Below are 19722 nucleotides of genomic sequence, written 5' to 3' on the forward strand. Positions count from 1 at the left end.
GATCATATCGAGGGTCTCAGTTGGCGTCTTCCCGAGTTTCGCACAAAACTTCACGGAATAACGTTGCTCTAAATTCAGATTCATTTTGTTTTTCGACGCGGACAAAAAACTTGCTTCACTAAAATGGTTTCCTCACTCAACGACAGCCCGCAGGTGACTGAGGTTGGTGTCGGTCTATTGCTAAGAGCCCCCTCCACCTTACCCTGCCAGGCAGACCCCCCTCCACCGCTCCGTTCGCGCCAGAGAAAATCAGTCCTACCACTTTTGGGTGCGACCCTGTATGTCAATGAATTCATGTATATTACTATATGCGTGTAAAAATACTTGTATACATACGTTAAGCTATGCCATGAGTGGCCTCTATTCTTTGCCATTCAATAAAATTATGTGTGTCATAAATTTCTTCAGAAGTTTATGACATACTTATATCATTTTATTCTATAGTCAGCGACCGATATTTAGAACGACATTATGTATGTATATTATAAACGTAAGTATAATGCTGCAACCACATTTATATTTATGTTAGCATTTTTCTCTGTGCCCATGCATTGAATATTGTTGCGACTCGCGCGGCACTTGAGGGCAAACTTGTATTAATTTCCCCTTTGACCCTTGGTCATCTTATCCATCGAATTTGTATTCCTTCCTGTGTCCCATCCTTCGCCATTAATCTCGCCCTTCCTCGGCTTCCTCCCGCGGGCACGACGCCCCTCTTTCGCTACCAACCGTTTCCCTCAAATGGGGGTCAAAGGTCACGCTGGCGGAGGGGACGCAACCTCTTCGCTCGTCTCCAGCCCTTCCTCACCGCCGCTGCTGGAATTCCAAGCTTCCCCTCGTCTCTCTCTCTCTCTCACCGTCGCGAATACCCCTTCCCCACGGATCCGACCCCCCCCCTCTCCATCCCTCGCCAGAATGCGGAGCCCCACCACCCCTTCTTCAGATGAGGGGAGGGGGGTGGAGTGGTGTTGTCGGAGGAAGGTGGTTCGGGAGACGAATGCACGAATAGAAATGTGATTTCGGCATTCCCCGCTGCGAGACATTGGACCACCGTCCCACGTCGCGGTCTTGATCTTCATCGCATACGGAGAGGGCGCCGCTGTTCTCGGGTCACTTCGAGCGGAAATATCACCTTTGGCCACATGAATTTGAGAGATTTTCATCCTCCGATTCATTTCTTTCGATTTCATCCGCAATGGATTTAATGTTGATGGGCGCCTCCTCTCAATTAAACTTCCCCTCCCAACGGCCTTCAACGAGGTTAACCCATCCGAAATGCCGCCCTAAATTGCCAAAAATTACATTTTCCACTTCCGTATTGCCTCCGACAAATCCCTGATACCGCCTGACTCCTCGAATGAAGATTGAAATTTTTCTTGTGTTCCCCAATATTGATCCTGCCCGTTCTTCAATTCCCCCGCGAGTCACATCTCCAGTCCTCCTCTATCTTCTCCTCCTCTCGTCACTCAATCGTTTCTTTTTTCGCTCTCCAGAGCCTTATTTCTTCGACCCACGCCAATATAATATCCTGAAAGTGCTTTTGCCATGTTCTAAATTTTTTCCTGCACCGCAGGGTCTTGAAAACTAAAATTATTTGCTCACTACTGATGGTTTGATCAATATTTGCTTTTCCTCCGCCGCGGCGGCAGTTGCTATTAAATTTTCAACTCTGACACGCCACTCTCCCCTTCAACTTCCGGCTCACATTTCCCTAAAAGCATTTCCTTCGACATTAATCCCTTTACCATATTTTCCTTCCAAGCATTTATTCTTGATTTGCCGCAAGAAAAAATTGGCAATTGTAGGCATCGTTGCCCTGCCTTAATACGCTGTAGAGAGGGATGCACATGAATGACTCGACTCGCGTAAATATAATATTACAAAATATTTGCACAGCATTACTATCCGTTCGCAGTAGTTCTTCAAAAGTATGATTCGATTCTTAATTCTTTCAGCTGGGTGATTTTATCTTTTACCGAACCTTTCCGTTCTCGCGGGAATGCACGGTTTCTCACTCGCCAACCTTGAGTGGTGTAATTGATGTGAGCATTGCAATTAGATATTGTGATATACAAGATATGTCAAGGCAAACAAGTGATGAAAAAATTCTTAGTCCGCAGCGATGAATAATCAAATTGTTATTGATAATGAGTAATGGTATCCAGCGCATAGCTTCATATTTTATGTTTGTGCTCGCGTTCTCACAGTCAATCAAAATAAGTCAACCGGTGCAATCAAATCAACCCAGGGACAACTTCCCGGCTGATTGCTCCGAGTTGGTGCACCGATCGGAAGGTACACTATTTTCTAACCCCGCATAAGTGCATTAGAAAAGTAAAATAACACGAAAGCGATTTAAAATACCACCTGTTATGCAATCATATGACGTGCTGCGCTTGAAAAAATTTGTTTATCGGATTCTGTGCTTTTATTGAGCACAAAAATATATTGCGATTTTCAGCATTTATACCGTCCTAAATTGCTATTTACAGATGGACAAAAATGTAAAGAAATAAAAATGTAATGGATTATTAGTTTTTGAAAACTGAATTCGCGCAAATTATCAAACGTTTTCAACATTTTTACTGAAATTATATAAGACACTACTCGACTCTCTCTCTCTCTCTTCCTCTCTCCTATTACTCAAGTTGTAGAAATGGGATTTATCCGTTGATTCTTGGTGCCATAAAAGTTAAAAATCGACTGAAATATTTTAAAGCTACCGATGAAAATACATTTAAAGTTGAACGAAACCTCAGTAAACCCAAACGTGCAGGCCGTATTGAAATGCGGTATAATGAGAATCTTTCTCTTTTGCTGATTTTGCATCTGTCCGACTAAGGAATCGGTAAACAGGTTATAATTGAGCACTTCGTGAGGCAGCCTAGAACCCGAGTGTGATGATTTCCCCCGGTGAAGAGCCCTCCCCATCTAACCAAGAAAGCTTTCCCGGATAGCATGAAACCCCTGAGCGGCCTCGCATGCCAAGCGAGTTGGAAACTTCCTACCCCCCTCCTCTTAAAGGGCTCCTTATGCCGGGAGCCTTTCTGGATCCGCAATCACCGGGGGAACCGTGCAAACGAAGTTAATTGAAGCATCAGTTTAAACATTTCACTTGCTAATTTAGAGTTTAGCCCAGTACAGCGAGGAGAGAGTTATAGCATATGCACCGATGCGATGAATTGGACTGAATTTATCAAAATATTTTGCATAAAATAAAAAATTGCATATATCATTACGAGGGGACTAATGAGAAAGTCTTGAGAAAAAACTATGAGAGAGCAGTTATTAAATTTCCTTGGCTTGGAAACTCGTAGAAAACAAGCAAGCAGGCTAGATTAAATGCCTAAGAGCGACGTGAAACAAATATGCCCTAAAGGGATGAAACGCTCATTTGCCTTAGCGGTTTAATATATGTAATAGAGTATACATAAATATTTAAACATGATTTAAAGGTTTAAGCATACGTCTGCTCAGGACTCAATTGATGCTCACTAATATATTGAATGCTGGTAAAGTATACAACACCATCGTATCCCTTTATTATTTTCTTTTCTTATTAAATGATAGGTTGGTAAACCGTATAAAAATGTAATGGTTTGTAAATTGACATAATTGCTGCCATGAAATTCAATAAATAAGCTTAAAATTGTAAATGCAATAATCCAAAAGAGCAAATGATGGTCCGTGTTGAGTTTAATATACAACATAAGTATATTACACGACAAAATAACGGAATCAGCAGCAGGCCTTTAACTTCAGTATTTTAAATATTTCGTACGGCCCTTAAATTGGTATGAGGAAGCGAAAATAGGTATCCCCATCCGAGGGTGGAAATCCAAATTGTAAAATTTCCTCTTCCAATTCAAAAGTATTTCAGGCCCGTCCCGTGAGCACTGGATATTCATATATTTCCATTACTAAAACACTGACACCCTTATAAATAAATTTGTGATATGCAGCCTTTGCTTCAATAGTTTAATTTTGCAGACCATCTATCCAAAATATTTTAATTTACACTGACGACGTATTTATGGAGAGAGACGTCAATCACCCCTGACACACAACCTCGGGGTGGATCGCAGGTTATAAAGAGATATTCCTACAGCGCACATCCAGCAAGCGACGCGAGAAACGACATCTTTACCAAGTAAAATACTATAGCAGAAAAAGATACTTTATATTTGTATTACACACACACACACACACACATATATATATATATATATATATATATATATATATATATATATATATATATATATATATATATACACACACACCACTCCCCGGACTACAACCTTGATCTGGTGGAAGGGCTTGTACGTTCCAATGACCCCTAGAGCTGTGCTGGCGGGAGTAATAATAATTGCTCGTTGTAGGGACACCCATGCCAGATAGGTCGAAGGTTAGGAGCCAGAGGAAAGGTAGTCCACGCAGCGTCTGTTCCTCAGTGAGGCGGCTGCAATGGCGTCTGACCCCAGTGGGGCGGAAATCGAGTGATAGTGTTATGTCAAAAACACTATTAAGGATGGTAACGGGAAACCTACTCAATTATAATTCCTAAGATTTAAATGATGGATACTACAGAGAATATGAGTCCTGGCAACTACGGGGCTTGGCCCAATCAGCCGTGTGTCGTGCCCGGCAGCGGGGGAGGCAAGGCTTCCGCGGTCGTCATCCCAAGAAACCCTTACAAGGGAAAACGGACCGCAGTAGGACAGAAGACGCAGGAGATAAAGACCAAATTAGAATATGAACGTGGAATGTTAGGATAATGATAAGGACAGGGAAACTGGGGAAGTTAAGCGAGAGATGGAAAGGGGAAATATAGACATTTTAGGTCTATGCGAGATGAGATGGAAGGATAGCGGGGATTACTGGAGTGACAATTATAGAATAATATACAGCGACGGGGACGAGAGCTAACGAAGGGTTGCCATACTTTAAATTAAGAGGTAGGAAGAAGCGTAGTCAACAAAGAGCAGGTAACAGATAATTATTACTAGTAGATATACCTGTAAAAGCAGAACCGACAAACTTGGTGATTATTCAGGTAAACATGTCACAGAGCAACCATACGGAAGAAGAGGTTGATAGGATATACCATCAGTTAGAAGGCATAATCGCGTGTGTTCCTGCTGAGAAACATTTGATAATGATGGGAGATTGGAATGCAATGGTAGGCGAAGGAAGAGATGGTGATGAGATGGGGGACTCTAGGCACGAAGAAAGACCGCGGGGGGAAAGCTGTTGAATTCTGCAGGAGACAGGGGTCAGCCATCATCAACACTTGGTTTAGACACCACAAAAGACGCAGGTATACATGGAAAATGCAAGGTGACTCAGAATTATCAGCTAGATTATATCCTGGTTAGACAAAGGTTTAGGAACAGTATGATATATTCGCACAGTTACCCGGGAGCAAATGCGGACTCTGACCACAATTTAGTGGTTATGAAATGTAGCCTCAGTTTAAAAAAGATAAAGCAGGGGCGGCGAGTAAGAAAATTGAATGTAGAAGCATTCAATGGATTAAAAAGGAAAAAGTACCAACAGGCTGTAGAGTAAAAAATGAAGGATGGCAGAGAGCTGAGTACTATCGAAGAACAATGGGAATGTATCGAGAAAGGGTTATCGAAAGCCGCAATACACACTATTAGAACCGTTAATGCGAAAAGGATTAGGAAACGAGGCATCACGAATGAGATGATTACAAAGATGGATGAGCGGCGAAAATGGAAGAATGTAAATACAGAGTTAGGCAAAATGAAGTACAAAGAATTAAACAATAAATTGAGGCGGGCAACAAATAAAGCAAAAGAAGCATGGTGGAAGACGCAGTGCGAGGATATGGAAAGTCTGCAGAGGAAGGGAGAAATCGGTGCGCTGTACAGCAAAGTTAAATCTTTATCGGGAAGTAAGAAAGGGAGATCTATGCTAACAGTGAGAGATAGGGCGGGTAAGATAATAGTTGACACAGGAAAGATCCCAAAGAGATGGAAGGAATATATAGAAGAACTGTATGGTAAAGAACTTAGACCAATAAAGTTAGACATAGAAAAGGAACAAGGCATACTCGACGATGAGATAGCAAGGGCATTAAGGGAGACAAAACTAAATGAATCCGTAGGGGTGGATAACATTCCTGCGGAACTACTGAAATGTTTAGGAAAATGTGGGAGGAAGAGGCTATATGGGCTAATTCGTATTATCAATGAGGAAGGAATCTGGCCGGAACACTTAGTGAGATCAGAAATAGTTCCTATTCCGAAAAAGGTAAAGGTCTCATCATGCGATGACTAGAGGAAAATAAGTTTGATATCCCTTATAGCTTTCGGTTGCCTCCCCTAAAAACTACTACTACTTCGAAGCAGGAGGATAGGCGTAGTTTGGAGGCTTTTGAAATGTGGGTGTGGAGAAGAATGGAGAAGGTGAAATGGACAGAGAAGAAAACAAATGAGGAAGTACCTGGTATGGTGGGCGAAGAGAGGGGTTTGTTGGGAGAAATCCTATGGAGGCAGGAAAGGTGGATGAAGGGGGTATTGACCGGAAGTGGGATATTGAAGACTGTAATAGAGGGGAGAATATTAGGCAAACGAGAAAGGGGAAGGAACAGGATAGGGATGTTGGACGGGATGAAGGGAGGAAGGAAGTCCTCAGAGATAAAGAGGGACCTGATATAGAGTAGAATGCTGGATTTTGTGTTTTGTTAGGAATAACAAAATATTTATTTGGTAGTTGTGTCCATCCGAAAACCTATCTTAACCGGTTGATTATCTAATAGTAATATATAAACAGATATACTTGTGAATGCGTGCGTATATACATATTATATATATATATATATATATATATATATATATATATATATATATATATATATATATATATATATATATACACATTCAAACACGAAATCCCGCCAAACGGCGAATAAATACTCATATATACAGAAAGAGATATAAGGAAAAGGGATAGGAACACATATAAAGGACGAACACAATAGAGGTGGGGAAGGCGGAATCGAACGGATCACAAGAGTAAAAATATTTCCTCAACCGGGACTCGAACACCGGATCTTTCCACTTGCCGGGCGGATGCTCTTAACCACTTGAGCTATCGAGGATAGTCAATTTACCCTGAGATCCGTGGGTCTAATATGTCGCCAAGCGCCCCGATTCTTTCAGCCAAGAGATGGCGTCAGGGGGCTGTTTCACCCACCAAAGGAGAAATAGACAATACACAAGGAAAGGAAAGGACAGTGGGTTAGAATTCATACAACATCATACAGGAAAGGAACAGTGCGTTTCGTGGCACGCATAGCCAGAAGAAAGAGATGAGCCACATTGGCCAAATACACATTCAAACACGAAATCCCGCCAAACGGCGAATAAATACTCATATATACAGAAACAGATATAAGGAAAAGGGATAGGAACACATATAAAGGACGAACACAATAGAGGTGGGGAAGGCGGAATCGAACGGATCACAAGAGTAAAAATATTTCCTCAACCGGGACTCGAACACCGGATCTTTCCACTTGCCGGGCGGATGCTCTTAACCACTTGAGCTATCGAGGATAGTCAATTTACCCTGAGATCCGTGGGTCTAATATGTCGCCAAGCGCCCCGATTCTTTCAGCCAAGAGATGGCGTCAGGGGGCTGTTTCACCCACCAAAGGAGAAATAGACAATACACAAGGAAAGGAAAGGACAGTGGGTTAGAATTCATACAACATCATACAGGAAAGGAACAGTGCGTTTCGTGGCACGCATAGCCAGAAGAAAGAGATGAGCCACATTGGCCAAATACACATTCAAACACGAAATCCCGCCAAACGGCGAATAAATACTCATATATACAGAAACAGATATAAGGAAAAGGGATAGGAACACATATAAAGGACGAACACAATAGAGGTGGGGAAGGCGGAATCGAACGGATCACAAGAGTAAAAATATTTCCTCAACCGGGACTCGAACACCGGATCTTTCCACTTGCCGGGCGGATGCTCTTAACCACTTGAGCTATCGAGGATAGTCAATTTACCCTGAGATCCGTGGGTCTAATATGTCGCCAAGCGCCCCGATTCTTTCAGCCAAGAGATGGCGTCAGGGGGCTGTTTCACCCACCAAAGGAGAAATAGACAATACACAAGGAAAGGAAAGGACAGTGGGTTAGAATTCATACAACATCATACAGGAAAGGAACAGTGCGTTTCGTGGCACGCATAGCCAGAAGAAAGAGATGAGCCACATTGGCCAAATACACATTCAAACACGAAATCCCGCCAAACGGCGAATAAATACTCATATATACAGAAACAGATATAAGGAAAAGGGATAGGAACACATATAAAGGACGAACACAATAGAGGTGGGGAAGGCGGAATCGAACGGATCACAAGAGTAAAAATATTTCCTCAACCGGGACTCGAACACCGGATCTTTCCACTTGCCGGGCGGATGCTCTTAACCACTTGAGCTATCGAGGATAGTCAATTTACCCTGAGATCCGTGGGTCTAATATGTCGCCAAGCGCCCCGATTCTTTCAGCCAAGAGATGGCGTCAGGGGGCTGTTTCACCCACCAAAGGAGAAATAGACAATACACAAGGAAAGGAAAGGACAGTGGGTTAGAATTCATACAACATCATACAGGAAAGGAACAGTGCGTTTCGTGGCACGCATAGCCAGAAGAAAGAGATGAGCCACATTGGCCAAATACACATTCAAACACGAAATCCCGCCAAACGGCGAATAAATACTCATATATACAGAAACAGATATAAGGAAAAGGGATAGGAACACATATAAAGGACGAACACAATAGAGGTGGGGAAGGCGGAATCGAACGGATCACAAGAGTAAAAATATTTCCTCAACCGGGACTCGAACACCGGATCTTTCCACTTGCCGGGCGGATGCTCTTAACCACTTGAGCTATCGAGGATAGTCAATTTACCCTGAGATCCGTGGGTCTAATATGTCGCCAAGCGCCCCGATTCTTTCAGCCAAGAGATGGCGTCAGGGGGCTGTTTCACCCACCAAAGGAGAAATAGACAATACACAAGGAAAGGAAAGGACAGTGGGTTAGAATTCATACAACATCATACAGGAAAGGAACAGTGCGTTTCGTGGCACGCATAGCCAGAAGAAAGAGATGAGCCACATTGGCCAAATACACATTCAAACACGAAATCCCGCCAAACGGCGAATAAATACTCATATATACAGAAACAGATATAAGGAAAAGGGATAGGAACACATATAAAGGACGAACACAATAGAGGTGGGGAAGGCGGAATCGAACGGATCACAAGAGTAAAAATATTTCCTCAACCGGGACTCGAACACCGGATCTTTCCACTTGCCGGGCGGATGCTCTTAACCACTTGAGCTATCGAGGATAGTCAATTTACCCTGAGATCCGTGGGTCTAATATGTCGCCAAGCGCCCCGATTCTTTCAGCCAAGAGATGGCGTCAGGGGGCTGTTTCACCCACCAAAGGAGAAATAGACAATACACAAGGAAAGGAAAGGACAGTGGGTTAGAATTCATACAACATCATACAGGAAAGGAACAGTGCGTTTCGTGGCACGCATAGCCAGAAGAAAGAGATGAGCCACATTGGCCAAATACACATTCAAACACGAAATCCCGCCAAACGGCGAATAAATACTCATATATACAGAAACAGATATAAGGAAAAGGGATAGGAACACATATAAAGGACGAACACAATAGAGGTGGGGAAGGCGGAATCGAACGGATCACAAGAGTAAAAATATTTCCTCAACCGGGACTCGAACACCGGATCTTTCCACTTGCCGGGCGGATGCTCTTAACCACTTGAGCTATCGAGGATAGTCAATTTACCCTGAGATCCGTGGGTCTAATATGTCGCCAAGCGCCCCGATTCTTTCAGCCAAGAGATGGCGTCAGGGGGCTGTTTCACCCACCAAAGGAGAAATAGACAATACACAAGGAAAGGAAAGGACAGTGGGTTAGAATTCATACAACATCATACAGGAAAGGAACAGTGCGTTTCGTGGCACGCATAGCCAGAAGAAAGAGATGAGCCACATTGGCCAAATACACATTCAAACACGAAATCCCGCCAAACGGCGAATAAATACTCATATATACAGAAACAGATATAAGGAAAAGGGATAGGAACACATATAAAGGACGAACACAATAGAGGTGGGGAAGGCAGAATCGAACGGATCACAAGAGTAAAAATATTTCCTCAACCGGGACTCGGTCCCGGTTGAGGAAATATTTTTACTCTTGTGATCCGTTCGATTCTGCCTTCCCCACCTCTATTGTGTTCGTCCTTTATATGTGTTCCTATCCCTTTTCCTTATATCTGTTTCTGTATATATGAGTATTTATTCGCCGTTTGGCGGGATTTCGTGTTTGAATGTGTATTTGGCCAATGTGGCTCATCTCTTTCTTCTGGCTATGCGTGCCACGAAACGCACTGTTCCTTTCCTGTATGATGTTGTATGAATTCTAACCCACTGTCCTTTCCTTTCCTTGTGTATTGTCTATTTCTCCTTTGGTGGGTGAAACAGCCCCCTGACGCCATCTCTTGGCTGAAAGAATCGGGGCGCTTGGCGACATATTAGACCCACGGATCTCAGGGTAAATTGACTATCCTCGATAGCTCAAGTGGTTAAGAGCATCCGCCCGGCAAGTGGAAAGATCCGGTGTTCGAGTCCCGGTTGAGGAAATATTTTTACTCTTGTGATCCGTTTGATTCCGCCTTCCCCACCTCTATTGTGTTCGTCCTTTATATGTGTTCCTATCCCTTTTCCTTATATCTGTTTCTGTATATATGAGTATTTATTCGCCGTTTGGCGGGATTTCGTGTTTGAATGTGTATTTGGCCAATGTGGCTCATCTCTTTCTTCTGGCTATGCGTGCCACGAAACGCACTGTTCCTTTCCTGTATGATGTTGTATGAATTCTAACCCACTGTCCTTTCCTTTCCTTGTGTATTGTCTATTTCTCCTTTGGTGGGTGAAACAGCCCCCTGACGCCATCTCTTGGCTGAAAGAATCGGGGCGCTTGGCGACATATTAGACCCACGGATCTCAGGGTAAATTGACTATCCTCGATAGCTCAAGTGGTTAAGAGCATCCGCCCGGCAAGTGGAAAGATCCGGTGTTCGAGTCCCGGTTGAGGAAATATTTTTACTCTTGTGATCCGTTCGATTCCGCCTTCCCCACCTCTATTGTGTTCGTCCTTTATATGTGTTCCTATCCCTTTTCCTTATATCTGTTTCTGTATATATGAGTATTTATTCGCCGTTTGGCGGGATTTCGTGTTTGAATGTGTATTTGGCCAATGTGGCTCATCTCTTTCTTCTGGCTATGCGTGCCACGAAACGCACTGTTCCTTTCCTGTATGATGTTGTATGAATTCTAACCCACTGTCCTTTCCTTTCCTTGTGTATTGTCTATTTCTCCTTTGGTGGGTGAAACAGCCCCCTGACGCCATCTCTTGGCTGAAAGAATCGGGGCGCTTGGCGACATATTAGACCCACGGATCTCAGGGTAAATTGACTATCCTCGATAGCTCAAGTGGTTAAGAGCATCCGCCCGGCAAGTGGAAAGATCCGGTGTTCGAGTCCCGGTTGAGGAAATATTTTTACTCTTGTGATCCGTTCGATTCCGCCTTCCCCACCTCTATTGTGTTCGTCCTTTATATGTGTTCCTATCCCTTTTCCTTATATCTGTTTCTGTATATATGAGTATTTATTCGCCGTTTGGCGGGATTTCGTGTTTGAATGTGTATTTGGCCAATGTGGCTCATCTCTTTCTTCTGGCTATGCGTGCCACGAAACGCACTGTTCCTTTCCTGTATGATGTTGTATGAATTCTAACCCACTGTCCTTTCCTTTCCTTGTGTATTGTCTATTTCTCCTTTGGTGGGTGAAACAGCCCCCTGACGCCATCTCTTGGCTGAAAGAATCGGGGCGCTTGGCGACATATTAGACCCACGGATCTCAGGGTAAATTGACTATCCTCGATAGCTCAAGTGGTTAAGAGCATCCGCCCGGCAAGTGGAAAGATCCGGTGTTCGAGTCCCGGTTGAGGAAATATTTTTACTCTTGTGATCCGTTCGATTCCGCCTTCCCCACCTCTATTGTGTTCGTCCTTTATATGTGTTCCTATCCCTTTTCCTTATATCTGTTTCTGTATATATGAGTATTTATTCGCCGTTTGGCGGGATTTCGTGTTTGAATGTGTATTTGGCCAATGTGGCTCATCTCTTTCTTCTGGCTATGCGTGCCACGAAACGCACTGTTCCTTTCCTGTATGATGTTGTATGAATTCTAACCCACTGTCCTTTCCTTTCCTTGTGTATTGTCTATTTCTCCTTTGGTGGGTGAAACAGCCCCCTGACGCCATCTCTTGGCTGAAAGAATCGGGGCGCTTGGCGACATATTAGACCCACGGATCTCAGGGTAAATTGACTATCCTCGATAGCTCAAGTGGTTAAGAGCATCCGCCCGGCAAGTGGAAAGATCCGGTGTTCGAGTCCCGGTTGAGGAAATATTTTTACTCTTGTGATCCGTTCGATTCCGCCTTCCCCACCTCTATTGTGTTCGTCCTTTATATGTGTTCCTATCCCTTTTCCTTATATCTGTTTCTGTATATATGAGTATTTATTCGCCGTTTGGCGGGATTTCGTGTTTGAATGTGTATTTGGCCAATGTGGCTCATCTCTTTCTTCTGGCTATGCGTGCCACGAAACGCACTGTTCCTTTCCTGTATGATGTTGTATGAATTCTAACCCACTGTCCTTTCCTTTCCTTGTGTATTGTCTATTTCTCCTTTGGTGGGTGAAACAGCCCCCTGACGCCATCTCTTGGCTGAAAGAATCGGGGCGCTTGGCGACATATTAGACCCACGGATCTCAGGGTAAATTGACTATCCTCGATAGCTCAAGTGGTTAAGAGCATCCGCCCGGCAAGTGGAAAGATCCGGTGTTCGAGTCCCGGTTGAGGAAATATTTTTACTCTTGTGATCCGTTCGATTCCGCCTTCCCCACCTCTATTGTGTTCGTCCTTTATATGTGTTCCTATCCCTTTTCCTTATATCTGTTTCTGTATATATGAGTATTTATTCGCCGTTTGGCGGGATTTCGTGTTTGAATGTGTATTTGGCCAATGTGGCTCATCTCTTTCTTCTGGCTATGCGTGCCACGAAACGCACTGTTCCTTTCCTGTATGATGTTGTATGAATTCTAACCCACTGTCCTTTCCTTTCCTTGTGTATTGTCTATTTCTCCTTTGGTGGGTGAAACAGCCCCCTGACGCCATCTCTTGGCTGAAAGAATCGGGGCGCTTGGCGACATATTAGACCCACGGATCTCAGGGTAAATTGACTATCCTCGATAGCTCAAGTGGTTAAGAGCATCCGCCCGGCAAGTGGAAAGATCCGGTGTTCGAGTCCCGGTTGAGGAAATATTTTTACTCTTGTGATCCGTTCGATTCCGCCTTCCCCACCTCTATTGTGTTCGTCCTTTATATGTGTTCCTATCCCTTTTCCTTATATCTGTTTCTGTATATATGAGTATTTATTCGCCGTTTGGCGGGATTTCGTGTTTGAATGTGTATTTGGCCAATGTGGCTCATCTCTTTCTTCTGGCTATGCGTGCCACGAAACGCACTGTTCCTTTCCTGTATGATGTTGTATGAATTCTAACCCACTGTCCTTTCCTTTCCTTGTGTATTGTCTATTTCTCCTTTGGTGGGTGAAACAGCCCCCTGACGCCATCTCTTGGCTGAAAGAATCGGGGCGCTTGGCGACATATTAGACCCACGGATCTCAGGGTAAATTGACTATCCTCGATAGCTCAAGTGGTTAAGAGCATCCGCCCGGCAAGTGGAAAGATCCGGTGTTCGAGTCCCGGTTGAGGAAATATTTTTACTCTTGTGATCCGTTCGATTCCGCCTTCCCCACCTCTATTGTGTTCGTCCTTTATATGTGTTCCTATCCCTTTTCCTTATATCTGTTTCTGTATATATGAGTATTTATTCGCCGTTTGGCGGGATTTCGTGTTTGAATGTGTATTTGGCCAATGTGGCTCATCTCTTTCTTCTGGCTATGCGTGCCACGAAACGCACTGTTCCTTTCCTGTATGATGTTGTATGAATTCTAACCCACTGTCCTTTCCTTTCCTTGTGTATTGTCTATTTCTCCTTTGGTGGGTGAAACAGCCCCCTGACGCCATCTCTTGGCTGAAAGAATCGGGGCGCTTGGCGACATATTAGACCCACGGATCTCAGGGTAAATTGACTATCCTCGATAGCTCAAGTGGTTAAGAGCATCCGCCCGGCAAGTGGAAAGATCCGGTGTTCGAGTCCCGGTTGAGGAAATATTTTTACTCTTGTGATCCGTTCGATTCCGCCTTCCCCACCTCTATTGTGTTCGTCCTTTATATGTGTTCCTATCCCTTTTCCTTATATCTGTTTCTGTATATATATATATATATATATATATATATATATATATATATATATATATATATATATATATATATATATATATATATATATACATACGCATTCAAAAACGAAAACCCGCCATATTCGAACACGAATCCGTTGACATATAGTAGATCCTGATATACCTGTAAGTAAAAGGGAATATTGGTATATAATAATTATGATATACCTAAAAAATTTTCTGCTATATATATATACAATGAATTTAGATACCTGTTTGTAATAAAGGTTAATTGAATATATGTATAGAGTTTAATACGGCTTAATTCTGAAAAATTAAATGAAACTTTTTTAAGATAATTTTGTAGATCTAATTTAAGCACGTGATGTGGTGGTTGATGTAGCATGAACAAATGAAAGAAATTGAAGTAATGAACAAATTTTAAAGAAAAATACAGTGTAGAGTATTAATTTGATGTCTCATAATATTTTCGCTGCGACAAGCAGAACAATCTCTTATATTAATGAATAAGCGCTTTAAGAACTGGATTTTCAATGAATTAACTTTGTGTTCCCACTCGAAGTGTTTACATTTTTTTTGTGTTTACTCTATTGAACTCTTTGGCACAGACGAAGACAGTTCTCATCGCGTCATGTGGCAGTGAACGAACACCCCCCGCCACACGCCCCAGCCGGTTATTATGCAATTGCAGATGTAGTTACGGCACGAAAAAGAAAAAAGAATAGATATTGCAAAAAATTATTAAGAGAATAGGTTTACAAATTACTTTCAACTTTCGAAACCTACAAATGCATTTAAAACTTAAAATGGAATGCTCCCATCATTAATTAGCTTTTTATTGCAATTTTAAATGCACATAAGTTATATCCGCAAATAGGAGTCAAAAACCTGTACGGCGTTATGGGAATCGCCTGAATTTCGCATTTTCAAATAGGTACCTAATAGGTGGTTATAGTGCACGATTAGGCATAAGTTCTGTGACGTGTTCTTGAACGTGAGTTATCGCCGACGCCAACATGAATAGCCAAGTGGTCACCAACTCATTCCTCTTCAATTTCCTCGAGAGCCGGCGGCGTGGGCCCCGAGCGATGGCCCTTTCTATTACTGAACTGGCATTCTGCATTTTTCCCTCCATTCTTCGGGCACGCGTCCAAGCGACGGGGGATCAAAAAAGGAGGCGAGTACAAGAGTGGCCAACCCCGATAAAACGAGACCAATTTAAACATGTGTTTAGGAATAAAAAAGCGAAGGGCTCCGCACGAATCTATCAGCAAAGAGAAGGGGACCGACCGCTTTAAGTAGAAAGGTATCGCTGCAGAAGGAAATGTCCCCTTCGTGAAAGAATACAAAGAATTTGAAGCAGTTTGCATAGGCTTTAGACAAAGCTCCTTCCTACTCTGTGGACGCATTAAGGAAACTTATTTTTTTCAATTTAAATGGAGTAAAACTGAGTTGAGGACAAATCACATGAAAAGAAATCCATCAATGTTTTCCTCGGCAGTAAAATAATTGTTCAACTTGGAAATAATAATAGCTTGGCAGAGAGAACTGAGATTAATATGAAGGATCTATGTTCTCTTTTTTGTCAAGCGCACGACCACGCAACTAAAAATACGGCACTCAGGCCGTAGGAGTGTATTTCGGCGCCGCTAAATCTTTTCCAGCCGGCAAAGCGGAACTACTACTGAAGCGCATGCCTTTCAGTCTTTATCTCCAGGAAGAAATGTTACTTAGTTTCGCGGTACATCTGTCAAGATCCGGCGCCTTTATCGCTGCGTTTCCTGGCTGCTGTAAAGCTCTCATTGAATCGCGGCGCCAATTTGATGTGGTTGCATAACCGAGCCTGAGTACCAATGCATAAATCATGATACAAGGAAGATCGAGGATCTCATGAAGTTGATGCACAGTAATTATTTGTTGGATATATTTCTGTCGTAATTATTACCGTTCAACGGAGGAGGCGCACATTCTGAGTATGATCAATGGACATCTTGGCAGAGGAGCATTTTTAACAAGATGGTTTGGTGTATTTTCAAGAATTTGCCCATTTTAACGGATCATAAAATTCAAGGACTAAGAAATCAAAATAAAAAATCCTAAAGAATTTTAATGTCAGCTGCGTAACAGTGCACCAGACAAGTGTGGATATGCGCCAACAATTAATCCCGTAATATTTAGAATAAAGTAAATTACTCATATTCAAGTATTCGAGTGTACCAACTGATGCTTTTTTTTACCGTAAGAGGATTTACCGCAGGTAATAAGTATAATCTCATTTACTAAGGGTTTATATGTTCAAGGAAGTAACTACAAAATATCAAATTGTGAATCAGCACTCAAATGTTTCAGTTGCATTCCATTTAGAGAAAGATGTCGGCTGATAATAAACAATAGTTGGCGTGCGATGGGAAAGCGTACCAATAAAGAACAAATGGTATATAATTTATGAAAAATTCATCATTAGAAAACGAAAATAAGGCTATAGGAACAACAAAAACAAAGCTTCATAGTATTCTCTCGTTCCACACGTACATTATTTGGCAACACTTGGCGGAAAAAAAATATTTATCTGCTCAATGCCCATGGTGTCCCTTGTAATTTATCTTAAAAATCTCTGTATTGAATTTACATAATTTTAGTTTAAAAAAAGTTTGTGCAGCAAATTTTTAAAAGTGGTCAAGTTCTCATTTTCTCTTTATTACCCATTTCCCATTCCTTTCACTGCGATATTTTCTCCCATTTCTCCCAATAGGTGCACGGAACCGGTAATTGCAAGCGCCGTCTGCATTCAAATAGTGGGTCAGATGTATTTTTGGTTCTTCCCCTGCGATTGGCTGAAATTTGAAATGGGGCAGAATCATGTCAAGGATTCAAATATTCGAAAAATAGCGGAAACGGTGCCAAATTTCTGAATCAATATTTGAAGAGGAAGCAGTAACTATTCTCTCCCTTCGCCTCCACTGGCTACCTCGTCAACTCTCTCGCCCCTCCAACGCCCAGACAGCGATTTAAAGGGCCTTTCTCCGAACACACAAAAGAAATAAACCTCGCAGAATTTTGACTGGGTGGCTTTGAAAATCGTTTACATCAACCCAGCGTACGCATCCCTCGGTGGATGTGACCAAGGAGCCGAGACTCAAGGCGCACGCCATCTTCAGTTGCCGTCGTCTGCGGATTATTCATTCCTCTCGGAATTCGCGTTTAAAAAATTGACGATCGAATTTGATTTGCAACAGCAAAACTGACGAATGTTTAAGCTGGACCGGGAAGGTAAGGAGGGATCCCGGCCCTGGTCGACCGCCATCTCCCTCGGTGTGATAGACCACCGCAGAGGTGACAGCTTCACGGATGGGCTCTCACGTCTGTGGCGATGGGACAAGAGTCCGTGACTCTGCGGACGGACATCACCACCAAATTGCACTTCACTCATCGCCTGGCGGCACGGGGTGTCTTTGACGTTTGAAAGTTCAACCTGCGCCTTCAGATTGGAAGTGCAAATCGAAAAGAGGGCAATTGCATTCTCTGATGCGAGGTCAAAATAGTTGAAGATTGTTTTGAGTTGAGCGAGGACCAATTATTTTCGTTTAGCAAGCTTATTTTTCCTTAGGTCTCGCCTTATAAGATTTGTAGGAAAATATTAGTAACAATTTTTTCCTCACTTGTGCGTCAAGTGTTGAACTCAGACCTTCGGCTAATTGTGATCGCAGATCGTATTGGCACTGATAAGATGACAGACGCGAGAGCCCTTACTCCTCACATTATTCCTCTTCTGATCAATTTCCAACTAATCCAAAATATTTGAGCCCTATTGTGCTCCACTCACGGATCAAAGGCGCAAATGATTTCAGTGCTCCAATCTATTATTTTGTAACTTGTAACGAAAAAATTCGACTTCCGTAACACTCGCTCCCGCATGAGTTCAATTTTTTAACAGTTCGTGACCGTAACGTTTTGAAGCGAAAGATTCATCATTAAACGAAATGAACTCACACCGATAAATAACATAAATGTTGAATCTATAATATCCAATATTTTATTCCTGGAAATCCTGAAAAGAATGAGTCATATCGACAGAATACGAAACCCCTTCCGTGCGTAATATCCATTTGCTACGAATTTCACTCCGAAGTACTCAAATGTTCCCCGCCATTTGCGATTACCAAGCTTCGATTGCATACGATTCGGTCGATCATTCCTACGTACACGAAGGTGACGTCATTCCAAATTTATCTTCAACAATAAATATCTCTAAAAATTATCGATTGAATTTTAATACATTTCAAGCTAGCTGTTCTTTTTTCAAAATATTTCCGAGATTTTTTAACGGAGTCCGTGAAAGCAGCGGACCGACGCCCTTCGACATTCTACTGTTTGGGAAGTCCACAAATACTGAGCCACGTGTGAAAATAACTCGAAAATGGCACAGGGAAACCCTCCGACGAAGGGGAACGTGATATTAATTTATTTCGGGAGAACTGGAAGGGAAGAGACTAGAGATTTTATGGGCGCTTATGTACACAAATTAATAACTTTACCAAACTGGAAATGACGAACAGATATTATAAGGCGCCGGAATTATTTCCAAATCCCTGAGCCAACAAAAATGTTAGCATAGCGGAGGTCGTTGCCCAGGGCGGAGGCGTTTAGTTCCCAATACTATATTATGTATATTTAGGCGTATAGTGTGAAATATTGTGGGCACACCAGTAAATGTAGTATGGTGCACGTGGCAACAAACGACCACTGCAACCCCGCTGCCTCCGCTTTTTGTTTATTTGTTGTCGCTGGAAGGGTTCCAGGAGAGAGTGGGCGCCTGGAACGGAGGAACGCCGCCCCCTTTCGTGTGGTGACCGACCGGTTTAGCTCCATCGCGGTTGCAGCGGAGGGGGGGGCGTAAAAGGGGAGAGGGAGCGACCCCAGCGCCAAATGCGTCATCTTCGGCGGTTCCCAAACGAGTGATTTAAACGCAGCCGATCGTAAATATCAATGCAAGGGCTCTCCAAAAGAAACAGTTGCAACCGACTTCCGACGACCCAAAAAACGGCCGCCTTCGACCGTTGCCGCGGCCAAAGATGTTGAGCTCGCTCGGTACGTCACCGAACGGGAAGAATTAGAGAAATGTTGGCGGTGGATTAAAAAAATGCGCAAAACAGCCTCCAAATGAGGAATTTCGGTTGCGCAAATGTGCAAGCACGCCATCAATGTGGTCAAAGAGGAAATCGAAGATCATCG

At 42.9% G+C, this 19722-nt stretch overlaps 1 protein-coding gene across 1 annotated transcript in view; it reads right to left on the reverse strand.

Moving 5' to 3' along the window:
- The window catches only part of LOC139687143 (D-beta-hydroxybutyrate dehydrogenase, mitochondrial-like), a 93519-nt gene that overhangs the window by 62177 nt on the left and 11620 nt on the right, over positions 1-19722 (reverse strand). The window lies entirely within an intron of this gene.

The sequence above is a fragment of the Hetaerina americana genome, unplaced genomic scaffold (assembly GCF_022747635.1).
Source record: "Hetaerina americana unplaced genomic scaffold, ioHetAmer1.1.p SCAF_1, whole genome shotgun sequence".
NCBI lineage: Eukaryota > Metazoa > Arthropoda > Insecta > Odonata > Calopterygidae > Hetaerina > Hetaerina americana.